At 41.3% G+C, this 26606-nt stretch overlaps 1 protein-coding gene across 1 annotated transcript in view; it reads left to right on the top strand.

Annotated features, from left to right (window-relative positions):
- Positions 1-26606, top strand: part of MICOS10 (mitochondrial contact site and cristae organizing system subunit 10) — a 36690-nt gene that overhangs the window by 5405 nt on the left and 4679 nt on the right. The window lies entirely within an intron of this gene.

Raw genomic sequence — 26606 nt, 5'->3', positions numbered from 1 at the left:
CTTTTTGAATTATGGTTTTCTCAGGGTAGATGGCAGGCAGATTTTGAACCACTGTGCCACCAGGGAAGCCCCACTAATTTTTCTTAATAGCTCTTATCACCATCTGGAATTTGCAATTTGTTTCTTTACTTGATTGTCCCTCCTCCCTAGAATGTAAACTTCGTGAGAACCAGGGACTGTTCTGTTCACTGTTGACCCCCAGCCCCTGGGATAGAGGAGGCATACAGTAACTATTGTTAAATGAATGATATGTGTTGCTGAGAATTTTGTAGACTCTCTGCTCAGCCTGTATCTGCTACTCAGTGTCTTTATTAACTGAATGAATTAGCATTTAAATTTTAAAAGTCCAAGTAGGGTACATTTCATGTGAATTTCTGCCAGTTCACACTTTGATCATGTGTCCTTGTACTCTTGGAACTTTTACCAACTTTTAATTTCATCTGGGCATGTAAATTATTGTCAGTAATCTTAATAATAAAGTAGTATTAGAAATATTTGGGAGTAGTCAACCAAGAAACGTAAGCCAGAGAGCACTTTTTTATTTAAACAAGTAGAGCATGATGTTGGTTTAAGTGGTGCTGCCAAAGCCTTATTGCAGGAAATTAAAAAGGAGTGAAGACTATTACGTTTTATGAATAGCATGTTCCATTAGTTTATGTGAATGCGTCATTAATGGCTTTTGCTAATTTTATGAATTTATTTTTGTTTTATCAGATTTATTTAATGCTCTGGTTTTCTTTCCCACTCTGCTCAAGGGCTGTGCCATTTATTGATATTTTCCTTGTACATACTGAGTAGTTAGTCTTGTGTGTACCCACATGAATAAGACACACATTCTTGCTAATGAGAATAGGAGGCATAGTATTGTGCTAACACAGGAGTCTTAATAGTTCTGGGACAGAGCTGATGCGCTCACCTTTGCTTGTCACTCAGACTGGATGGGAGGTTTTATCTATTTTCTGTTTCCCAGGGAAAATAAGATCCTAAGAGATGAGAAAATCAGAGTTTATGAGACTTATGGAGGTCCTTCCCTGCAATTTGAGAATATCTAAGCCCTGCGAGTGTAGGTCATAGAAGCATTGTCATTGCCCTTAGTTTTGTTTTTTTTGTTTTTTTGTTTTTTTTTGGTTTTTTTTTGCGGTACGCAGGCCTCTCACCGCTGCGGCCTCTCCCGTTGCGGAGCACAGGCTCCGGATACGCAGGCCCAGCAGCCATGGCTCACGGGCCCAGCCGCTCCGCGGCATGTGGGATCCTCCCAGACCGGGGCACGAACCCGTGTCCCCTGCATCGGCAGGCGGACCCTCAACCACTGCGCCACCACGGAAGCCCTGTCATTGCCCTTAGAGTGCTGTTACAACTCACTCTCGAATGCAGAAGGCCTGTGCTGGCAGGCTGTGACCTCATGACCAAGTTGATGTCTGTGTGGCAGAAGCTACGGCCCCAGATTTGCTGGAGGAAGCTTTGAGGAGAATCTCGTTCCAGTACTTTGTGGATTCATTTGGAGGCCTTGGGAATCCTTAATGTGAAAAAACTGTGAAATTGGCTATGTCCCTTCTCCCCCACATTTCACTCCCACTTTGAGACCAGAGTAAGGAATATCTAGTCTTTTTTTTTTAAATTTTAATTAATTTATTTTTGTCTGTGTTGGGTCTTAGTTGATGTGCGGGGGCTTTAGTTGCGGCGAGTGGGGGCTACTCTTCGTTGTGGTGCATGGGATTCTCATTGCGGTGGCTTCTCTTGTTGCAGAGCATGGGCTCTAGGTGCACGGGCTTCAGTAGTTGCAGCAGGCGGGCTCAGTATTTGTGGCTTGTGGGCTCTAGAGCGCAGGCTCAGTAGTTATGGCACACGGGCTTACTTGTTCCGCGGCATGTGGGGTCTTCCCGGACCAGGGCTCGAACCCATGTCCCCTGCATTGGCAGGTGGATTCTTAACCACTGCGCCACCAGGGAAGTCCCAGGAATATCTAGTCTTAATAATACATGTATTGGCCAGAAAATCTAAAAGAGGAGAAAGAGATGTCATGGTTGGGAGAGGGGTTGACCAATGCCATGATACTTTCCTGAAAAAGGCTGTCCTTGCAAGCCAGGTGTATTAAGCATAAGGAAAGCTGCAAGCCATGGACATTTATAAGCAGCCACTAGAATGTATTCCATTTAATGGACTGTGGTAGCATTCACATGCCTTTCCTTTTCTTTTGCCTGATTTTTTGCATTAGAAATAAATGTACCAATAATTACCTCTCTGTGCCTCAGTTTCCTCAACTATAAAATGGTAGTTGTTTACAAGTGATGATAAAATGAGATAATCTCTGTACAGTGGTTAGTACATTACCTGTACTTGGTAAATACTAACTGCAGGCATGTGAATGAAGGATAGCAATCATAAGTTAAAATAACACATTTGCTCCTATCACGGGTATTGTGGGTGGTGTGGAAGTCCGACAATTGGTATTCCAGTTTTATATACATAGTAGTAATAATTAATGTATACTTCTCTAAGCAATTTAATACCAGGCATTGTGGAAATTTCGGGGGAGGGGTGGACAGATGAATAGGCACTGGGCCTACCCTTGAGGGGCTTACCTTCTTGAGGAATGTGAAAAGGAGGTGGAGACTTTGGAATTCCATCTTAGAGAATTCCATCTTAGGTGTTTAGTAGGTGGACCGGTGGAGGTCTGCATTTCAGGTCTCAGAAACTGTCCAGGCATCATCCCAGAGGAGAGAGAGACTTTGGCTCCTTCAGGGAGTGATGATAATGGCTACCATTTATTGAGCACTTATTATGTGCCAGACACTGTGCTAAGCATGTTACATTATCTCATTTAATCCTCATAGTCTTGAGGGGTATTTTCCCTCAATATTTTTTTTTAAATTGTGATAAAATACAAATAACAAAATTTACTGTTTTATGGGGGGGATAAATTAGGAGTTTGAGATTAACATATAGACACTACTATATATAAAATAGATGAACAACAAGGACCTACTGTATAGCACTGGGAACTATATTCAATATCTTGTAATAGCCTATAATGGAAAAGAACCTGAAAAAGTTATATATATATATATATATATATATATATATATACACACACACACATATACATATATAAAACTGAATCACTTTGCTGTATACCCAAAACTAACACATTGTAAATCAACTATATTTCAATAAAATTTTTAAAATTTTAATTTAAATTAAAACATTTTTAAATTGACCATCTTAACCGTCTTTAGGTGTACCACTAAGTAGTATTAAATGTGTTCACAGTGCTGTACACTCATTACCATCGTCTATCTCCATAACTCTTCATCTTGTAAAACTGAAACTCTGTACCCAGTTAATAACTCTCTACTCCTGCCCATACCTCCCAGCCCCTGACAACCACCACTCTACTTTCTGCCTCTGTGATTTTGACTACTCTTTTTTTTTTTTTTTTAACATCTTTATTGGGGTATAATTGCTTTACAATGGTGTGTTAGTTTCTGCTTTATAACAAAGTGAATCAGTCATACATAAACATATGTTCCCATATGTCTTCCCTCTTGCGTCTCCCTCCCTCCCACCCTCCCTATCCCACCCCTCCAGGCTGTCACAAAGCACCGAGCCAATATCCCTGTGCCATGCGGCTGCTTCCCACTAGCTATCTACCCTACTACGTTTGTTAGTGTGTATATGCCCATGACTCTCCCTCGCCCTGTCACAGCTCACCCTTCCCCCTCCCCATAACCTCAAGTCCATTCTCTAGGAGGTCTGCGTCTTTATTCCTGCCTTACCCCTAGGTTCTTCATGACATTTTTTTTCCCTTAAATTCCATATATATGTGTTAGCATACGGTATTTGTCTTTTTCTTTCTGACTTACTTCACTCTGTATGACAGACTCTAGGTCTATCCACCTCATTACAAATAGCTCAATTTCGTTTCTTTTTATGGCTGAGTAATATTCCATTGTATATATGTGCCACATCTTCTTTATCCATTCATCCGATGATGGGCACTTAGGTTGTTTCCATCTCCGGGCTATTGTAAATAGAGCTGCAATGAACATTTTGGTACATGACTCTTTTTGAATTTTGGTTTTCTCAGGGTATATGCCCAGTAGTGGGATTGCTGGGTCATATGGTAGTTCTATTTGTAGTTTTTTAAGGAATTGACTACTCTTAAGTACCTCATGTAAGTAGAATCATACAGTATTTGTCTTTTTGAGATTGGCTTATTTCACTTTGTATAACGTCTTCAGGGTTTACTCTATTTATTTTTTTATTTAGGCTGTGTTGGGTCTTCCTTGCTGAGCACGGGCTTTCTCTAGTTGCGGCTGGTGGAGGCTACTCTTTGTTGCGGTGCGCGGGCTTCTCATTGCAGTGGCTTCTCTTGTTGTGGAGCATGGGCTCTAGGCCTGCGGGCTTCAGTAGTTGTGGCTTGCGGGGTCAGTAGTTGTGGCTCGCAGGTTCTCCAGTGCAGGCTCAGTAGTTGTGGCACACAGGCTTAGTTGCTCTGCGGCATGTGGGATCTTCCCGGACCAGGGCTCGAACCCATGTCCCCTGCATTGGCAGGCAGATTCTTAACCCCTGTGCCACCAGGGAAGCCCGTTGTGGCTGTACCATTTTACATTCTTACTTATACTGCCCAAGAGTCGCAGTTTCTTCACATCCTCACCAACATTTGTTCTTTTCTTTTAAAAAAATTTTTTTAATAGTAGCCATCCTAATCAATGTAAGGTAGTATCTCATTGTAACTTTGATTTGCATTTCTTTAATAATTAGTGATGTTCAGCGCATCTTTTCATATACTTATTGGCCATTTGTATATCTTCTTTGGAGAAATGTCAGTTCAAGTCTTTTGTCCATTTTTTTTTTTATCATTTATTTTTGGCTGCGTTGGGTCTTTGTTGCGCGCGGGCTTCCTCTAGTTGTGGCGAGCGGGGGCTACTCTTCTTTGGGGTGCGCGTGCTTCTCACTGTGGTGGCTTCTCTTGTTGTGGAGCATGGTCTCTAGGCGTGCGGGCTTCAGTAGTTGTGGCACGCAGGCTCAGTAGTTGTGGCTCACGGGCTTAGTTGCTCCGCGGCATGTGGGATCTTCCTGGACCAGCATTCGAACCCGTGTCCCCTGCAGTGGCAGGCAGATTCTTAGCCGCTGTGCCACTAGGGAAGCCCCCTTTGTCCGTCTTTGAATTATTTTTGTTGTTGTTGCATTTAGGATTTCTCTTTATTTATTTCTCTTTATTTATTCTTTTTTAAAATATTTATTTATTTTTGGTTGCGTTGGGTCTTTGTTGCTGCGCATGGGCTTTCTCTAGTTGTGGCGAGCGGGGGCTACTCTTCGTTGCGGTGCGTGGGCTTCTCATTGCAGTGGCTTCTCTTGTTGCGGTCACAGGCTTCTAGGCGCGCAGGTTTCGGTAGTTGCAGCACGCGGGCTCAGTAGTTGTGGCTCTCTGGCTCTAGAGCACAGGCTCAGTAGTTGTGGCACATGGGCTTAGTTGCTCTGCGGCATGTGGGATCTTCCCGGACCAGGGCTTGAACCCGTGTCCCCTGAATTGGCAGGCGGACTCTTAACCACTGTGCCACAAGGGAAGTCCCATGTCTATATATTCTTGATATTAATCCTTTATCGGATCTGTGATTTGCAAATATTTTCTCCCATGTATGTGGGATACCTTTTTGCTCTGCTGGTATTATCTTTTGGTGCACAAAATTAAAAAATTTTTATGAAGTCCAGTTTGTCAATTTTTTCTTTTGTTGACTGTGCTTTTGGTGTCTGAGCAGCAAAAATCTTGTTTCTCATCTACTCTCATAGTGACAGTACTTCTGATGGCAGATGTGTTGGTTTTCCACACCAAGATATTCTCTGACACCAGCTGGGTGCTCCATTACACAATTCAATTCTGACAATAACAGGATAGCACAGACCCTATGAGTTAAGGGCTTAGTCCCCTAAGACTCTCACTTCAGATGCCAATCAGAAGTCCAGATTGTTACCTATGCTTCTGACTGACTAGCTATGAATCAGAGGTTCCCATGATTTCCTCTTAGGGTTCAATAATTTGTTAGAATGGCTCACAGAGCTCAGGAAAGCAGTTTATTTAGTAGATTACCAGTTTATTACCAAGGCTACTAAAGAATATGAATGAACAGCCAGATGAAGAGATACATTTGGTGAGGGCCTGAAGGGTCCCAAGCGCAGGAGCTTCTGTTTCTGTGGAGGTGGGGTGCACCTCCCTCCTGGCATGTAGCCCTCCTGGCATGTAGATGTGTTCATCATCCTGGAAGCTCTCAGAACCCCATACTTTTGGGATTTTTTGGAAGCTTCATCATGAAGACACGATTAATCATTAACTCAATCTCCAGCCCCTCTCCCCTTCTTGGAGGATGGGGGATGAGGCTGAAAATTCCAAGCGTGACTTGGTCTTTCCGGTGATCAGCCCTCATCCTGAAGCTATGCAGGAGCCCATCAAGAGTCGCCTCATTAGAGTAAAAGACACGCCTATCACCCAGGAAGTTCTAAGGGATTTAAGAGCTCTCTGCCAGGAACTGGAGGCAGAGACCGATATATATATTTGTATGATTTCATATCCAAGAAATCATTGCCAAATCCAATGTGGTGATGTTTTTGCCCTGTGTTTCCTCTTAGAGTCTTATAGTCTTACAGGTTTTTGAGCTGTGTTCAGTTAATTTTTTTTTTTTTTTTTTTTTTTTTTTTTTTGCGGTACGCGGGCCTCTCACTGTTGTGGCCTCTCCCGTTGTGGAGAACGGGGCTCCGGTAGCGCAGGCTCAGCGGCCATGGCTCACGGGCCCAGCCGCTCCACGGCATGCGGGACCCTCCTGGACCAGGGCACGAACCCGCGTCCCCTACATCGGCAGGCGGACCCTCAACCACTGCGCCACCAGGGAAGCCCTATTCAGTTAATTTTTGTATATGGTGCCAGATAAGGAGAGTCTGATTTCATTTGTTTTGCATGTGGATATCCAGTTTTCCCAGAACCATTTGTTGAAAAGACAGGCCCTTCCCCACTGAATGGTCTTGGCACCCTTGTCAAAAACCATTTGACCATATGTGCAAGGGTTTATTTCAGGGCTGTCTATTCCATTGGTCTATCTGTCTGTCTTTATGCCAGTACTACACTGTTTTTTTTTTTTTTGACCGTGCCGTGTGGTTTGAGAGATCTTAGTTCCCTGACCAGGGGTTGAACCCGGACCCACGGCAGTGAAAGCTCTGAGTTCTAACCACTGGACCACCAGGGAATTCCCAGTACTACATTGTTTTGATAACTGTAGCTTTGTAGTAAGTTTTGAAATCAGGAAATGTGTCTCTTGGTTTGTTCTTTTTCAAGATTATTTTGGCTATTCAGGGTCCCTTGAGATTCCATATGAATTTTAAGATGTGTTTTCTATTTCTGCAGAAAATATAGGATTTTGATAGGGATTGCATCGAATCTGTAGATCGCTTTGGATAGTATTGACATCTGGTAGCCAATAATATTCTATGGTATGGATAGACCACATTTTGTTTATCCATTTATCACAATTTATCGCATGTTGATGGACATTTAGGTTGTTTACGCTTTTTCGCTATTACGAATAATGCTGCTGTGACCAAGTATACCAGTTTTTACACGGACATATGTTTTCATTTCTCTTGGGTATGTTCCTGGGAGTGGGATTACTGGATTGTATGGTTCTTGGTGTAGCATTGAGGAAAACCATTAAGTGTTAAGCTGAAGAGTGACGTGGTTGAATGTCTGATTTCAGAAAGATCCCTGAAGTACTATGGGAATGAATTGGAAAGGCCCAGAATAAGGGCAAGGGATGTATTAGTATATTATTGCAAAGTCATGTCATAAGTGAAATGATCAGGTTAGAGGAACCCAGAACTAAGTTGGGGGCAGAAGGAGTGGAATGGAGACGGATGTAATGGTGACAGTACAGCAGTAATGTTTACAGAACTTGAAATGCAGGCTCATGAGCAGGAGTTGTCAGGGTGATGTCAAACCTACATAAATGGAGAGTGGAATTGCGGTTGACAGGTAGGAGAGGCAGGAGGGGAGCCCAAGTAACATTTTGCAGTTTATTAATTTCTGATATGTCTTGAGATTTGTCACTGGTTATATGCAGCTCTGTCAACAGAGATGAAAGTTAATGCTTTGCCATACATTCATCTTCATGAAAAGAAGGGGTTTGGCCTTGTGCCTTCCTTGCTAAGAAAGTAGGACAGTAAATGATTTAGCAGCTGACCTACCTTAGAATTAACCAGCAGGTTTTGTGTATTCATCCGCTAATCAATTGCGTGTAGTTAAATTGATTGTTTAGACCATTTTAATGTTAAAAAAATACTATACTGGTCAACTAATCTATAACAAAGGAGGCAAGGATATACAATGGAGAAAAGACAGTCTCTTCAATAAGTGGTGCTGGGAAAACTGGACAGCTACATGTTAAAGAATGAAATTAGAACACTCTCTAACACCATACACAAAAATAAACTCAAAATGGATTAGAGACCTAAATGTAAGACAGGACACTATAAAACACTTAGAGAAAAACATAGGAGGAACACTCTTTGACATAAATCACAGCAAGATCTTTTTGACCCACCTCCTAGAGAAATGGAAATAAAAATAAACACAAATGGGACCTAATGAAACTTAAAAACTTTTGCAAAGCAAAGGAAACTACAAGCAAGACAAAAAGGCAACCCTCAGAATGGGAGAAGATATTTGCAAACGAATCAACGGACAAAGGATTAATCTCCAAAATATATAAACAGCTCAAGCAGCTCAATATTAAAAAACAAACAACCCAATCAAAAAATGGGCAGAAGACCTAAATAGACATTTCTCAAAGAAGACATATAGATGACCAAGAAGCACGTGAAAAGCTGCACAACTGCTCAACATCACTAATTATTAAAGAAATGCAAATAAAAACTACAGTGAGGTATCACCTCACACCAGTTAGAATGATCATCATCAGAAAGTCTACAAACAACAAATGCTGGAGAGGGTGTGGAGAAAAGGGAATCCTCTTGTACTGTTTGTGGGAATGTAAATTGATACAGCCACTACGGAGGTTCCTTAAAAAACTAAAACTAGAATTACCATATGACCCATCAATCCCACTACTGGGCATATACCCAGAGAAAACCATAATTCAAAAGGACACATGCGGGACTTCCATGGTGGCGCGGTGATTAAGAATCCGCCTGCCAATGCAGGGGACATAGGTTCGACCCCTGGTCTGGGAAGATCCCACATGCCACGGAACAGCTAAACCCGTGCACCACGACTACTGAGCCTGCGCTCTGGAGCCTGTGAGCCACAACTACTGAGCCCACGTGCCACAACTACTGAAGCCCGTGCACCTAGAGCCCGTGCTCCACAACAAGAGAAACCACTGCAATGAGAAGCCCGTGCACCGCAACTAAGAGTAGCCCCTGCTCACTGCAACTAGAGAAAGCCCGCGCACAGCAATGAAGACCCAATGCAGCCAAAAATAAAAAAACAAAAAGACACATGCACCCCAATGTTCACTGCAGCACTATTTACAATAGTCAGGTCATGGAAGCAACCTAAATGCCCATTGACAGACTAATGGATAAAGAAGATGTGGTACATATATACAGTGGAATATTACTCAACCATAAAAAGGAATGAAATTGGGTCATTAGTAGAGGCGTGGATGGATCTAGAGACTGTCATACAGAGTGAAGTAAGTCAGAAAGAGAAAAACAAATATCGTATATTAACACACATATGTGGAACCTAGAAAAATGGTACAGATGAACCAGTTTGCAGGGCAGAAACAGACACAGATGTAGAGAACAAACGTATGGACACCACGTGGGGAAAGTGGCGGGGTTGTGGTGGTATGAATTGGGAGGTTGGGATTGACATGTATACACTAATATGTATAAAATAGATAACTAGTAAGAACCTGCTGTATAAAAAAGAAATAAAGTAAAATTCAAAAATTCAAAAAACAATACTATACTGAAAGAGGCCATTGAATAGCCATGGAAAAAGAAAGCAAATTACTGTTTTTCTTTAAGTATCAGTTCATCTGATAAATGTGGGTTACCACAAAGTATTGGTGGCTCACCAAAAAGTGCCTTTTGGTAGCCTGTGTTTGCAAACTGATACCTCTCCATTTCATGGAGTGATATCAATTAGGCTAAACTAAAATACTTCAAAGGTTTTGGTTGTTTATAGGTTTGGGTTTCAAATTCGTACGTGTTAATTGTTGAATTAGTAGCCGTATTGTGTTTGTCATGTGTATTTATAAACCATGTTTGGGAGCAGAAATCCTTTCTCCATTTGCGGCAGCAATATGAATAATGGAACATTGTGATCTTCCTAGAGGAGAATTTTCTGTTAGTATTGTAGAATAATGTAATTAGGCACTGTATGGAACTTGAAAACATATTTAAATTTTTGTTTTGGCTGTGGTTTTATGCTTTCCTAAAATGTGGCCTGAAACAGTTTATTAGTAAATATGCTGAATTACTTTTTCTGGCAAGTGCATTTCAGTGTTGAATCCAAGGGAAAATACAAATATTTACTTATAAAAGTCATTTGGTGTGGTAATTTTTTACCATGGCCATTGACCCACTAGTGAAATGTTAGGGCATTGCTAGATTGGATCCTGTTTATTTAAAGACCAAGAGAGGGAAAGAGAGAGGAAGTTAACATTAATTGAATACCTGTTATGTGCCACTGTATTTGGCACAGTAATATATTATCCCTTTTTTACTCTACTAGCAATTCAGTGAGGAAGTTTATATTATCTCTTTTTCAGCAAGAAAAATAATGCTCAAAGATACTTGTAGAAATTGAGAAGTTCATTTAAAAATCCACATGAAAATGTAAACAATCCAGAACAAAGTGATTTTTTTTTTTTTTGGCTGTGCCCTGAGGCATGCGGGATCTTAGTTCCCGAACCAGGGATCGAACCCTTGCCCCCTGCAGTGGAAGCGCAGCGTCTTAACCACTGAACTGCCAGGGAAGTCCCCAAAGCAATTTTTTAAAAGAAAAACAAAGTTGGAAGACTAACATTACCTGATTTCAAGACTTACTGTAAAGCTTCAGTAAACAAGACAGTGTGGTGTTGGAGAAGGGATACACGTATAAATTGGTGAGATTGGCTAGTGTCTAGAAATAGACCCATAAATATATTGTCAATTCATTTTTGACAAAGATGCCAAAGCAGTTTAATGGGGAAAGGAAAATCTTTTCAAGAAATTGTGCTAGAATAACTGGGTATCCATAGAGAGAAAAAAAATGAACCTCATTATCATATATAAAAATACATATCATACATAAGAATTAACTTGAAGAATCACAGACATGTAAAAGCTAAAACTAAATATTTCTAAAAGAAAGCATAGGAGAAAAATCTTTGTGACCTTGAGTTCAAAAAGATTCCTTAAAGAAAAAAGATTTCTTAGGTCACAGAAAGCAAAATCACAAAGAAAAAAATTGATATGCTGGATTTGATCAAAATTTAAAACTTGCTCTTTGAAAGGCACCATTAAGAGAACAAAAAAAGGCAAGCCACAGAATGGGAGAGAATATTTGCAATACATATATCTGATAAAGGACTTGTTTCCAGAATAAAGAATTTTAAAATTTCATCATAAGAAGACAATCCGTCTAAGAAAATTGGTAAAATGTTTGAAAAGATTCTTTGCAAAAGAAGTTATACTAATGGCAAATAAGAACATGAAAAGATGTTAACATCAATGGGTGTTGGGGAAATGCAAATTAAAATCATGAGATACCCCTATACACCCATTAAAATAGTTTAAAAGACTGACAACATTAAAGGTTTTCTAGGATGTGGAGCAACTGGAATTCTTGTACACTGTTGTTGGGAAAGTATAATGGCACAATCATTTTGTAAAACTGGCAGTTTCTTATAAAGTTAAACATACCATCTATTCATTCTACTCCTGGGTATTTATTTACTCAGGAGAAATGAAAACATGTTCACAAAAAGTCTTATATATATGTCCTTGAAAGGTGTCCTTGATAATCATAAAGTGAGAAAAGCAAATTTTAGAACATCATGTGTGATAAACGATCCTACTTATATAAATGGAATGATAAACAATAAACTTTATCCAAATTACTTCTTGGAATGATAATGATGCTTGGTGGGGAGGATCATTAACTTTGCTCTTTTTATGATGTAAGGAAATAAATGTGAGAACAATTTCTGTTCAAAAAATTATTTAGAGTTCATTTGGTTCCTACAGTTGAGGACTATGAATAATCTTTAAGTAAATATGTTAACTCTAGTTTTGTTATTTAATAGGTTAGTTTAAATAAGCTTTTCACTAACTTTGAAATTACACTGGTACCTATAAATGAAGTTTCTCATTGATTGACAAGTTAATGGGATTTGCTCTTGGTGTGGACGTGATGTCCCATTGTTGCTTTCCTTGTTTGGCCCCAGTTGAATAACTTCCATGAATACATAGACTTACAGAATGATAGATTATTAGAGCTGGAAGGAACCTTAGGGATTCATTTGGTCTAGTGGTTTTTAAATGTCTTCCAAAGTACCCTAGTGGTTGCCACTGGCGGAGGGGGGCTAGGTACAGAGCAGAAAGGGAAGGCCGAGCAAGTGGATTTCTAGTCAGGCTTTCAGCCCAGTCCCCTCCCCCTGCCCAAACAGAGCAACTCTACTTTGATCTGTTGTATTTATATGTTTTCTGCATACGATTTTATTTGGAAAAATAATTTGAATGCTTTGGGGGGAAAAAGACTGAAAACAGTGATTTCAACCCTTTCATTTAACAGATTGGAAAAATGATGTCTGGAGAATTTGAGATGTGTTTCCCAGGGTCTGTTCATACAGAGTGATTTGTTTGGAACCTGTTTCTTTCTGTTCTGGATATTGGATAGATTTGTCCACGAGACTGCTGCTTTACAACTCCTCCTGGATTTACCCAGTCACTGGGGTCCCACACACTTGGGGCACACACACACACACACACACACACACACTCTTCATTCTCCTACCACTGACCAGTCAGTAACGTAGTTTGGATCTCTGTTTAAGATAACATTTCTGTTGAATGTGTTTGCTTCCTATTTCAGCTAGAGACCATTTCTAACTGAGAAATGGCTATCTAGAATCATATAACTCATATGTTACAACAAACAGGGGAGTTTATCATGTTTTCAAAATGTGGTCTATAGAGCCCTAGAGTTTGTGGGGCCCATCTGGGGACAAGTACAGGGTTCAGGAGGGTAGGGCCTGGTTGCTACTTGGACTCCTCAAATAGCAGCTTAGTTTTATCTTTTGAATGTACCGGGCTTTCAAAGAAGATTTCTCTGGAAGAAAGGCTTTCTGCTTTGAAAGAAAGAAGAGGAAGAAGGAACGGAATTGTGTCCAGCCTCTCACTGTAAGGGTGAGGAAACTGAGGGCCTGCAGTGTTAACCTCCTTCAGCTGGAAAACCGGTGTGTGGGACATTGAAAGAAGAGTCGGCCTTGGGAATTCCCTGGTGGTCTAGTGGTTGGGACTCGGTGCTTTCACTGCTGTGGCCTGGGCTCAATCCCTGGTCGTGTACCATTTTGCACGGTGCAGCCAAAAAAGAAAGGGTGGGCCTTGAGCCGAGTGAGCTTGGGACAGTCTTTGGCTTCTTTGAGCCTCAGTTTCCTCTTCTGTAAATTTGGGATGCTAATCTCTACATGGTTTTGTTGAAGCCCAGGATTAGATAATAACCTAATGGTTGTGAAAGTATTTTATAAACTGTAAACCCCTAGACTGGGGGTGAAGTACCCCCTCACCCCAGGGACATTTGGCAGTGTTTGGTGCCATGTATGGTTGCCATACTGGGGGATGGGGGAGTGGGGGGTACTGACATCTGGTGGGTCGTGGACAGGGATGCCGCTAAAACAACAGCACCCACGACAAAGGAGTACCAGCCCCAAATGTCAGCAGTCAAGGTTGAGAAATCCTGCCCATGACAAATGTAACTTCCCTAGACTTCTCATTCTTTATGACTCCCCTGCCACAGCCCTGCCAGACTACACTCACCCAACACAGGGTCGAATATTCATACATATAGTACATCTGTACACACAGACTCTTTCAGCAGAAACATAATGGGAAATGAAGTGGAAAAAAAAAGAAAAAGGCACAAACAGGATAATTAGAATGACTTTTTTTTTTTTTTAATTTGGCCACACCGCATGGCTTCTGGGATCCTAGTTCCCTGACCAGAGATTGAACCCGCTCCCTCAGCAGTGAAATCGTGGAGTCCTAACCACTGGACCACCAGGGAGTTCCCTAGAATGACTTTAAAGAAAGCATAGCTTATAATTTTTAGGTCTTTTTTTTTTTGACTAAATACATACTTGTAAAAAAAAAAAGAACTGTATTACTTAAAGTGGAAGTCCATTGGAATCTAGATAATGATTATTAACAATTTAACTTCTCTTTTTTTTTGCGGTACGCGGGCCTCTCACTATTTTGGCCTCTCCCGTTGTGGAGCACAGGCTCCGGACGCGCAGGCTCAGCGGTCATGGCTCACGGGCCCAGCCGCTCCGCGGCATGTGGGATCTTCCCGGACTGGGACACGAACCCATGTCCCCTGCATCAGCAGGCAGACTCTCAACCACTGCGCCACCAGGGAAGCCCTTAACTTGTCATTTTTAAAAGAAGTGGAGAAAGTGAATTTGAAATGCTTTTTATTTATTTATTTTTAGATTTATTTATTTATTTATTTTTGGCTGCATTGGGTCTTAGTTGGGGCACTTGGGATCTTTCGTTGCGGTGTGAGGGCTTCTCTCTAGTTTTGTGGCATGGGCTCCAGAGCATTTGGGCTCTGTAGTTGCGGCACGTGGGCTCTCTAGTTGTGGCATGTGAGCTTAGTTGCCCTGCGGCATGTGGGATCTTAGTTCCCTGAGCAGGGATTGAACCCGCGTCCCCTGCATTGGAAGGCGAATTCTTAACCACTGGACCACCAGGGAAGTCCCTGAAATGCTTTTTAGAAAGCATGATAAGAACAAGAAATAAAGGATAAAGAGGTGTGCTCACTTCTGCAGCACATATACTAAAAAAAAATGGAATGATACAGCGAAGGTTAGCATGGCCCCCGAGCAAGGATGACACAAATTCGTGAAGCATTCCATATTTAAAAAAAGGGGGGGGTACCACTTAGAATAACATTTTGGAAGAATATGGGATATGAAAATATGGTCAATATTAATGGAGGATGGGGAGCCATTTAGAAAAATGGTACAAGTGAGATGTGTCTGGGAGAGAGGGCAGATGGGGGGGCAGATTGCAGTGTGGCCCAGGTGCTTGTTTAACATAATAGAGACCCACGACCAAGTTGCTTCAATTGTGTATTTCTTCAGGTAGAATTTGATTAATAGTTAACAGTGTATATGGGAGGAATTGAAATCCATTGCTTTTACTTCCGTTTTCTTTATCCAACCTAAACCTGCATTAGAATGCTTAGGATAATTTGTAATTATTATAACACTCTGACATAATTGTTGACGGATTTGTAGACCTACTTTATTTTGATAAATGTTAGAAACAAATGTTTCTGATTGTTTGTGAGAACCTGCACATATAAACTACTCAGAATTCCTTTTTTGTTTGTTTTTTTTTTGTTTGTTTTTTTTTGCGGTACGCGCGGGCCTCTCACCGTTGTGGCCTCTCCCGTTGCAGAGCACAGGCTCCGGACGCGCAGGCTCAGCGGCCATGGCTCACAGGCCCAGCCGCTCTGCGGCATGTGGGATCCTCCCGGACCGGGGCACAAACCCGTGTCCCCTGCATCGGCAGGCGGACTCTCAACCACTGCGCCACCAGGGAAGCCCGAGAATTCCTTTTTGATAGATTTTAAATGATTAACTGAAGCAAATGATTTGAGCAACATAATTCACTTTTTACTAGGAGGGTAGTCCTAAGAAAGCTGCTAGTTTCTTGGCATCATTTCAGATGACTACATTGAAGTCCATGAGTTGTAGGAATTTTTTTTTTAACCATTTCAGCGTAAGCCTGTATGTGAGCTTATAATATCCCCCTCTGATTAGAAGCACAAATACAGTATATTACTGCTCTAATCTTATGTTGTCTTGACATTAGTATAAATGCTACTAATCTTATGTTTTCCCAGAAGAGATTGGCTGTGACCATTGAAAAAATTACTTTTTTCCCCTTGTTCCAATTGCAACTTGAAGTTCATTTTATTTCAGTGCATAGCTTATCTTTTGGAAGACTTGTTTTTTCTTTACTCAGTGTATGAAAACTAAATTTTTGGTTTCTTAATGTATGCAAGTCCAGGGATTTGGAGAGGTTTATTTATGGGGCTTTGTAGAGTACTTATGCCTTTAAGAAAGACTGTAGGCTTCCCTGGTGGCACAGTGATTAAGAATCCGCCTGCCAATGCAGGGGACACGGGTTCGAGTCCTGGTCCAGGAAGATCCCACATGCCGCGGAGCAGCTAAGCCCGTGAGCCACAACTACTGAGCCTGTGCTCTAGAGCCCGCGAGCCACAACTACTGAAGCCCATGCGCTTAGAGCCTGTGCTCCACAACAAGAGAAGCCACCGCAATGAGAAGCCTGCTCACTGCAACGAAGAGTAGCCCCTGCTCGCTGCAACTAGAGAAAGCCCGTGCACAGCAATGAAGACCCAATGCAGCCATAAATAAATAAATAAATAAATACATTTTAAAAAACAGAAAAAGAAAGAATGTAGAATACTACTGTAATAGAAAGTCAGCTGGGTGCTGTTTCCTAAACCTCATAGTCTTGGGCACCTTATGAGAGCTAGATTTTTAAGAAGACATTTAAATTAAATTAATTAATTTAAAAATTTTATTTAATTTTGGCTGTGCTGGGTCTTCGTTGCTGTGTGTGGGCTTTCTCTAGTTGCGGCGAGCGGGGGCTACTCTTGGTTGCAGTGCGTGGGCTTCTCATTGCGGTAGCTTCTCTGGTTGCGGAGCACGGGCTCCTGGTGTGTGGGCTTCAGTAGTTGTGGCTCGCAGGCTCATTAGTTGTAGCGCACGGGCTCTAGAGCGCAGGCTCAGTAGTTGTGGCGCACAGGCTTAGTTGTTTCGCGGCGTGTGGGATCTTCCCGGATCAGGGCTTGAACCCGTGTCCCCTCCATTGGCAGGCGGACTTTTAACCACGGCGCCACCAGGGAAGCCTGAGAGCCAGATTTGAACAGCAAGGAAAAAGTTCCTTGCTCACAGAGGTCCCCGAAATTCAGACAAGCCATTCCCACACTTTTGTGAATGCTGGTCTGGGATAGTCACCATTTGCACCAACACTACCTTAATTGCAAAACCATTGGTATATTTTTAAAATATTTGACCCCCTTTTCCATCTCTGCATCTCTGTCCATGACTATATCTTTACCTAAGCATCCCTTATCTAAGAATCATCATAAAGTGTGGTCACTCCCACTCCTCAGAAATTCCTAATCCCTGGTCAGAGTTGTGCTTTAACCCGTCCTGCTTACCTTTAGTCCTGCTTACCTTTAGTACCGTCTCGCATTTCTGCTAGGCATGGAGTACACAAAGGCAGGGGATGGGGGGAGTGTGGTGTTGAGGAGAGATCAAAGTATGTAGGGTCACATTTTTCAGTCAGATAGCAGAGAAGGGAGAATCAGAAGCGTGGACCTAGCTCCCACCTGGCCTACTGCAATGGCTTTCTCCTAACTGGTGTCTCCATCTTGGATGGAGCCTTCAAATCTGTCCTCATTGCTGTGAGTGGGCTGTTGTAAAGTACACATCTGATGTGTTGTTTCCTTGCTTAATTTCTGCCACTGCTTCCCTACTGCTTGTAATAGAGGCCAAGATCCGTAGTTTGCCATAGGAGACTGTCTGGCTTTATCTCCCACTGCACACGGTAATTTAGTGACCGGGAGCTCCTCGTAGTGCGTTTCTCTCGTCCCCTTCTCTCCTGCCCCCTTCTCTAACCCTCCAGGATGGTTTGCATGCCCTTCTCAGTGCGTCTAGCACATCCTGTTTCTGTCATTGTTCCTTGTACTTCGAGTTTCTAATTATCAGTAGGCTCTAACACTAAATAATGAACTTACTGAGAGCAGAACCTTATTTCCTGGGGCCTGTCATAGTGCTTGGCACACAGTGGGTGTTCAGTTTATGTAATGAAGGAAATGCCCACACATAGTGTTGGCTAGGATGAATTTTGGAAGGTATTTAGTTTCCTTTGGTAAGTCAGGTTGATTAATAACTGTATATCTGTGAGGAGGTCACACCGGTGGCAGGGTTAACATGGTGACCGAAGACGAGGTCTCTGGAGTCAGACTGCCTGGGTTCAAATCCCAGACATGTGACCTGAGGCAAGTTACTTAACCTTTCTGTGTCTCAGTTTCTTGGTCTATAAAATGGGGCTAATAAGAGAAGTTTATTGTGAAGATGTAATGAGGTAATTTAATCCTGAAGCATTAGTGCTTAGCAAATGCTCTTCACTTTATGTGATGTTATTTGGTGTTCATGAAAACATTGTAGATGTTGCATTTTTATAAATCAAATTATATTTTAGATTTGTTAAGGGAATTTGGTATTAAAAGGTTATTTGATGACTTTTAAATAGCACCAATGTTTATTTTTATTTATTTATTCATGGCTGTGTTGGGTCTTTGTTGCTGTGTGTGGGCTTTCTCTAGTTGTGGCAAGCGGGAGCTACTCTTTGTTGTGGTGCGCAGGCTTCTCATTGCAGTGGCCTCTCTTGTTGCGGAGCACGGGCTTTAGGTGTGCGGGCTCAGTAGTTGTGGCTCGCAGGCTCTAGAGCACAGGCTCAGTAGTTGTTGCACACGGGCTTAGTTGCTCTGCGGCATTGGGGTCTTCCTGGACCCGGGCTCGAACCTGTGTCCCCTGCATTGGGAGGCGGATTCTTAACCACTGTGCCACCAGGGAAGCCCCATCACCAATGTTTTTATAATTATCCAGGCAGAAGTTCTCAGCATTTTCTTCCCCACTGCACCCCCCTCCCCCCAAAACCCCAGATACACATACACACACTTAATCAGTTCTTAAGTCCTGTAAATTCTGCCAGCAAAATGTCTCTTCTTTTCCAAGTAATCCTACACACCTTAGTCAGCTGAATCTTCCTAAAGCACAGCTTCAGTCACGTTATGCCTTTCTAAAAACTCTTCAGGGAAGCCCCTGCCTCCTGAATTAAGTGCTGTGCAGACTGCTCGGTCCAGCTTCTGGTGCCTTCAGAGGCCCCCGTCCCTTTCTAGCCTTGTCTCCTGCTCTCAGAGACACGCCTAGACTGCCCCCACTCCCATTTCCCTGCACAAGCCCTGCTTCTCTGTGGCCGCTGGGTGGGATGCGCCACCCCCCTCCCCAACTCTTGCTGTTAAAAGTCTACCATTTAAGACAACTCAAATGCCACTTCTTTCTTGAAGATTAAAAAAACCCAAAAACTCTGCTAAATGTGTTCCCACCTTCCTGGAGACCAGCAGAACACTGTCCCTCTTCCGGCACCAAGGATCTGCTTTTGTTCAGTTTTCTGGATACCTGACTTGTTATTCCTTCTTGATCCCAAGCTCCCCAGGGAAGAGACTGTCTTATTTATTTCTGACCCTTGTTGAACCCAGTACTCTTGCCCTTCAGTGCTCAGTAAATATTTGTTCTTGAAATGCTTTTTGTGGCAAAAGAAGGCAATTACAATTACTGTGTGCAATGCACTGTTTTTCCAAGCTTTTTACACATTTTATATTGTTTCATCCTTGCTATTCCCCAGTCAGGGATAGGCAATATTAGTATTCCTGTTTTTCTATAGAAAGAAACTGACGCCTAGAGAAGGTATATAATTTGTCCAGGGACTGAGACATACCACATACCTAATCAGTATTCTCAGTCATGTTTAACCTATGTTACCCCCAAGTCCACATAACCCTATAACTGACGTGTAACCACTGGGTAACATTTCGCACTTTTTGAAGAATAAACACTACATACTCTAGTGATGTGCTCCAAGAGGAAAGAAATTTATCCCCAGTGCCTTCTACTTAATAAATGCTAATAAATATAGATCAAGTAAATGTATAAGGAAAAGAAACCATTGGTTCTTGTTTCTCCATTGGTTTTTCATTTGAATCAGAAATAGGCAACAACGTAATAGCTATAATGATGTATACATAGGGTATAATGAATCCCTGATTCTTTTTTTTGCAGTACGCGGGCCTCTCACTGTTGTGGCCTCTCCCGTTGCGGAGCACAGGCTCCGGACGCGCAGGCTCAGCGGCCATGGCTCACAGGCCCAGCCGTTCCGCGGCACGTGGGATCCTCCCGGACCGGGGCATGAACCCGTGTCCTCTGCATCGGCAGGTGGACTCTCAACCACTGAGCCAGCAGGGAAGCCCCCTGATTCTTATATTTACTTTCACAAAGATGAGAATCCAGTTACTGATATTGATGAGGAGGGGCTGGAGGTATTGAGAGGGAAGGGACTTGCTGGAAAATACCAGTTGAATACTGTTCAACTGTCCCTTTTGAACAGTTTGAATTCATTTTATCTCCAGCCAGTGCGCAGAGGGAAGTACATCCCAGCTTGACTTGTTGACTGTTTCTCATTGATTCTAAGTCATTTCAGAGTTTTGTTATCACTCTTGATAAGTCAAACATCTGTGGTTTCTGTTGTTTTCTTGAGGAATTGAAGAGTCACATAGTCATAAATTACCCATGCAGAGCACTACAGTCCAGAAAATCCAGAAAAACACTTTGTGTCATGTAACAATAGAGTAGTCTCCCTGCTGCTCTCCTGACCTCTCCCTGAGGTTTATCTCTGCGGATAGGGAAGAGCCATGATTTTGGAGTCAGACAGCTTGGGTTTGAATTCCCCTTTTTAGTTGTGTGTACTTGGGTAAGTCACTTAACCCCTTTACATTGTTTCCTCTTCTGTAAGACAAGATCATAGTACACCTCATAGCTGGTTCTGTAGATCAAATGAAATAATATATAGAAACGGTAGTGCAGTGCCTGCCACTCTATAAGTGTTAGTACCTCCAAATCGCCCTGCCCCCATAAATGTAACACATGGCATCTTTTATTGTGTTTATTGAAACTTAATAATTCTTCATTTTCAATGTCCCTCTAATAATTAATCTTCAGAGCGTCTTCACATTGTCCTACATACTATGCCCACATGTGAATTAACTAACTATATTTTAGTAAAATGTGTACAGCCATGTTTCTTTTTTTCATTCTTGGAAAGTTGTACGACTGTCAGAATTCTGAAAGCTAGATTATGTGCTATATGCACTCATTTAAAAGGACCCTTTTTGTGAGTTTGGCTTTTCTTCAAGCAGAGCACACGAGTAATGACTTCCACATTTACCTTCCCTATCTTTACTGCTTTCTGCTGACTGCTTTACTTGTTCTGATCAGAATCCTGGTATTTGATGTCCACCCTAGAAATTCCTACAGATGTTTCAGCCTCTGTCTAGTCCGATAGGCAACAGGAAGGTTAAGGTCTTGTAAAATAGCCACCTTCTTAGTCTATTTCCTACATTCCCTGCAGCAATGTTGACTTGTGAGAAGCTGATTAACACAGACCACATTTACCATCTCTGGGCCTTTGGTCTGGCACACTTTCTTGGTTAATTCACATGACTTGGCATTTACACATGGACACCTGGGACAATCTGTCTTTGCCTCAAAGGATTAGGTAACACAGTTTGGAGTTGACTTAAAACTATTTTTTCCCCCTCATAAATTGGGCCCTGAGCATCTTTCATAAATTAGGAATGTTTCTTGGAAATGTAATTCTCACCAAACTCAGTCCCAAGGGTACTTTTCTATAAAAGCACGTTCTTGTTTGTCTGTCACAACAAATGCATTTGATGATTGTAATAGTGTTGATAGAAACATGATTGAACAGGAAAGCACACCCATTCTAAATAGGCCAGTTTCATATTAATCCATGTTCAAAGCATAAATATAGTTTTATTAAACACAAGACAGCTCTAGGAAAATCTTTATTATATCTTAAAGCAAAATGTTCTAGTTCAGCAGTGAGTCTAAAGGAATCTCCTATTTTTTAAAAAACATGTAGCAAAACCTGATGTATTTCTATAAACAGTTGCTAATGCCTATGAAATAAAGTCAACTATGCAAAGAGTGGGAAAAATAGATTCTGATTTTCAGCTGTGGTTCACCCACAATGTGATCCTCCACAAGCCAGGGAGTTGTGTTTTAGTAGAGGATTTAACTATTACCTTACAGTTTTGAGATCTTTTGAGTTTTTTTAGAAAGGTAGCAGAACTTAACTACTTTTTATTGAAGTCTGTGTCAGACACTGCAGATACCTTTACCTTTTCCTAATACAGCAACCCTAGGAGATGGTTTTCACTCTACAGATGAGCACGTTGAGGGCGGGCGAGGTTAAAGCACTGACCTAAGGTCAGAGAGCTGGCTGGTGAGGATGGCCCAGCGATCTGAACTGGGCCTGTCTCGTGACAGCATCAGTGCTCTTGCCATCCCACTCAGTGGGAGAGTAAATCTCTCATTTTTTGGAAGCTGTATCTTTTCTTTCAGACAGTTAAGAATAAAGTTGTTTGGCCCATGGCTCCTAGGATCTTGAAACCTTGCTTATAGTTCCTGTAGTTTCTCATCTTCATAAGCTGCCAGTTGAATGTGGTAGTTAAGGTTTTGCTCATACATCTTGTTATATTATAAACTTAAAATGGAGTTGCTTTGCAAGTTTAATTTTTAGATGCAGATGAAAATTTAGCATTGATAACTACACATTAGACTTATGAATTTAGGAGCTTTGTTTAAAATGTTAACTATAAGCTGGAGTGAGATCTTAATTATATAATCAATTATTGATAAATAAAATGGGTCTATGGTCTTCTTTCCCCTATGATCAGTTTTTCATAGAAATGTTTTCTAAGTGACTTTCTAAGGATTTTTTTATGCCTCTCCCAACACTGAGTTATTCTTCCTCAGTTGAAAGTCCATTGGCAATTGCGACTTCTACAAAGTTGATTCCACAGGAACCTTTATTGCTCCAACTTGTTCTGCTTAGGGACTGATATCCAAAGTACACTTCTGGGACTTCGCTGGCAATCCAGTGGTTAAGACTCCGCGCTTCCACTGCAGGGGGCCTGGATTTGATCCCCGGTCGGGGAACTAAGATCCTGCATGCCATCCGGTGCGGCCCCCCCAAAAATTCAAAGTACATTTCTACCCCAGGACTGCAGTCAGATTATGTAGGCTGCTTCTTAATTCTTGCAGATTATGTTTGCTTTCTCAGTAATTTCAGTGAAGTCAAGCTTTATGATATATGGCATGGTAAGAGCAAAGACTTTCCTAAAAGTTGCATTGATTAACTAGAAATGGTCCATATGTCACAGTGAGGGCCATCAGCATAGTTCCGCTCCCCCCCACACAAAGTGTGGCTTAGGGTATACACTGGTATCCTGCTGTTGGTTGTTATTCTTTTAAATTTGTTATAAACTCCACTTGGGGATGTGATGAGGCAGTATTTTTTATGTAGTTAGTGGAGCAACTTCTCTGTTGTTTTGTTACTAACATAGTATCAGATGAATTGTTAAGGAATTGCTTCTTTCTAAAAATGTGTGTTTATCTACTAGCTGGTTTTATGATGTCCTTTTGGGCACTAAGCATGCCCTAAAGTGCAGGGTTAGATTGATTCAGAGTAATTTCTTTTTGAAAGAATTTGTGCCAATTCTTTTTCCTTTCCAGAAGAAATGGTTTCAGAGCACGGGCTTCCTGCCTAATGTCAATTCCATAAGGCTTCTCTGTTATGGGGTGGGGGTTTTTTTTGTTGTTTTTTTGGCTTCTTTGCCTTGCTCCCCACCCCCCTTGGTGGACTTTGCCATTAGGAAGATGTGTACCTACAATCAGGCATTTCTTTACTTTAGGGTTATTTGTCATTCCAGACATCATGGGCCAAAAGAACAGGCTTAAAAGGGGAGGCAGAGTTATATAAATTTTATTCATAGTTAAATATTTGCTTCCAGGGAAGGTGAAAAATGCTTTGTACTTTTTCCTTTGGCTTTTTCTTCTAAGAGAACTTGTCATGCAACAACAAAAAAAAGTGGCCAAAGGCAGAGAAAACTCTTCTCTTTTCCATGTTGGTTTGTTTTCATTGTAAGACAAACCTTTCATGTTTTATTGTTATGAAGTTTAAACCTGGCCTAGAGGTGCCAATCTTTAGTGGAAACAGCTGCAGAGTTGGTGTCCCCTAATCAGGTGGGACTTTCTTTGAAGCAACATGTTGCCTTTTAAAAGAAAATTGAGCATGTGAGAACTTGAACCTGTAAAACTCATCAGCAGTTCCACCACTGTTTATCTCTTAAATAACCGAGGTAGCTAACTTAAAGTAACACGTTGGCATTTAAACATCATTTTCCATATTATTTTTTCTGAAGAGAACAGACTTGATATTTTGTGTCTTAAAAATATAGAAGTGGAGAAGAAAAGTCTCATAGGAATTGAAGATGTAGCAGCCCAATTTAACTAAGACTGTAGAGTACACTCCGTCTTTGGGCTAGTCTGAACTGTAATTTTGATCTCATATTTATACTTGCAGGTAAATGCCTTTAATCGGAGCAAAACTGGATGGTCAGGCATATACCTGAACTTAAATGAAGTCTAGAGAGGGAAGATTTTCTGCTCTGTACTGGTTGATGTTGAAGCATTTCTCCTCTTTGTGGTTGAGTGATACTGGTAGCAGTGGGTTTAGCATCGTTCTTGGTCTACTGTTAGGAAAAGTTGAGCATCAGAGAGCTTTCTTTCCTTGGGGGAAAATAGGAGAGACAGGCATGGAATCAGAGGGACAAGAAAAATGCTGAAATATTTTCCTTTTGGGCTTTTGATTTGTTTGCCAAAAAATTGCCTTCCAGATGGAGAAGACCAAAAGCTCAGATTGTAAGCCATTATGTTTTTACTGGCCTAACTTCCCATCCCATTGCCTGGTTTGAAATCTGTAGGCCAGTCCAAATTCTTTACCTCATTTTCTAGTACCAATTTACTGTCTTACTCATCTTCCAGCTGCAAGGGGGTGAGGCAAGTTGCTTTGAAATTGAATCCTGTGCCATTTTATAAACCAAGCAACAGCAGATTCTTGCTGAGGACTATCGATTGTGATAGTTGCCATTTCCCTGAAGTTTTTGAATCACACCTACCAGGTAGACTTGTGTCTGTGACATGTGCTGTAGGATTAGTCTGGGAATGAATCGGCACAAGCCCATCTGGCCTTGTGCAGACTTGTTACTACCCTGGTTGCCTAGTGTTCTGGGCTGTTGCATAGGAAGCACAATTTGGTTTTTGGCTGTATCCTACTTCGTTGGCAGTAGAAATCTTGACACTCCAATTTCCCTTGGAGGTAGTGATTGTTTAGGGGTTTAAGTTGTAGGGGAATCCAGTGTCAGGACATAGTGGGTATAGTGGCTTTGGAGTCTGACAGACTTGGGCCCAGTTCATTGCTCTTCCACTAACTGAGCATGTCCTTGAGCAAGTTATTTTCTGCATCTGGAAACTGGGGGGTAATACCATATCAGGGTGGTGTTTGGTTTAAAAGATAATTTTTTTTTTTTCTTTGGTAGAGTAGGGAGGGAATGTTGGGTACTCATGGGAAATACTGATGTTTGTTCCTTTTCCTTCTCTTTATAACAGCCTTGAATAGGTTAACTATAGTGGTCTGTAAACTGACGAGTTTTCCATCATTATATTAAATTACATAGAAATTGGGATGACATGAGTGATCTTCAAATGTTGCATTTTAAAGTTGGGCACCAGTACCTAATGCAGAGTCTATTGGACAGTACAAAGTAATGATTTTTAATTAAAATTCATATTTGTATAGGATATAGTCATAGGAAGGAAACACACATCATGGCCACCTATAGACGGTAAGAGAAAATTATCAGAAATCATTCTGGATAATGGCATAAACACTTTCTTCAGGCCAGCATCAGCTGGATTGTTGCATAGGTGAAGCAAAAAAGGTGTGGATTAGCTTGTTTGCTCAAGACGAAGTTCTCTGTGTTTGGAGCAGAAAGGTCAGGTTTGCTGACTGAGGAGTACTTTGAATGTTCACACTGCAGTAGCCTAAATTCATGGTTAGACAGGAAAGAAGCTCTTGGAATTTCAACAGCACATATTTGAAAACCATTAAGGCAAGTGAGAATTGGGACTTTTATGTGGTGCTTAATTGTAAAGAGGTTGGTCAGGGTCTCTGTTGGACCTTGGAGCAGACACTTAGTAAAGAGCGTCAGAATACTCTGAAGAGTCTGGAAACAATTAATCTGTCAAGTCTGGGAAAAAGTCAGATCTTAGCTGTCTTCCTTGGCATGTGTAACTTACTTTTTTGATAATGGAAAAATAAGTTTATCTCAAAGTTTGGGACATGTATCTCTACAGTATGTGAGATGATTTTTTTTCCTAAAGTAGTACCACAGGTAAATGTTTTTATTTTAATGGTTCTACATTCATTTTAACACACCTTATGAAAAAAATATAGGTAGCACTCAAATCTATGATTATACCAATATTTTTTAAGTTGAGGTTGAATTTATATAATTAAATACATACATTGATGGTTTTTTCAAAGAAAATAAGTGTGCAGGTGAAGTACGCATTAGCAAAAAT

This window comes from Grampus griseus, assembly GCF_964374135.1.
Source record: "Grampus griseus genome assembly, chromosome: 1".
In the NCBI taxonomy this organism is placed as follows: Eukaryota; Metazoa; Chordata; class Mammalia; order Artiodactyla; family Delphinidae; genus Grampus; species Grampus griseus.
Note: the sequence above shows the minus strand (reverse complement) of the source record. Positions and strands in the feature narration are given on the sequence as shown.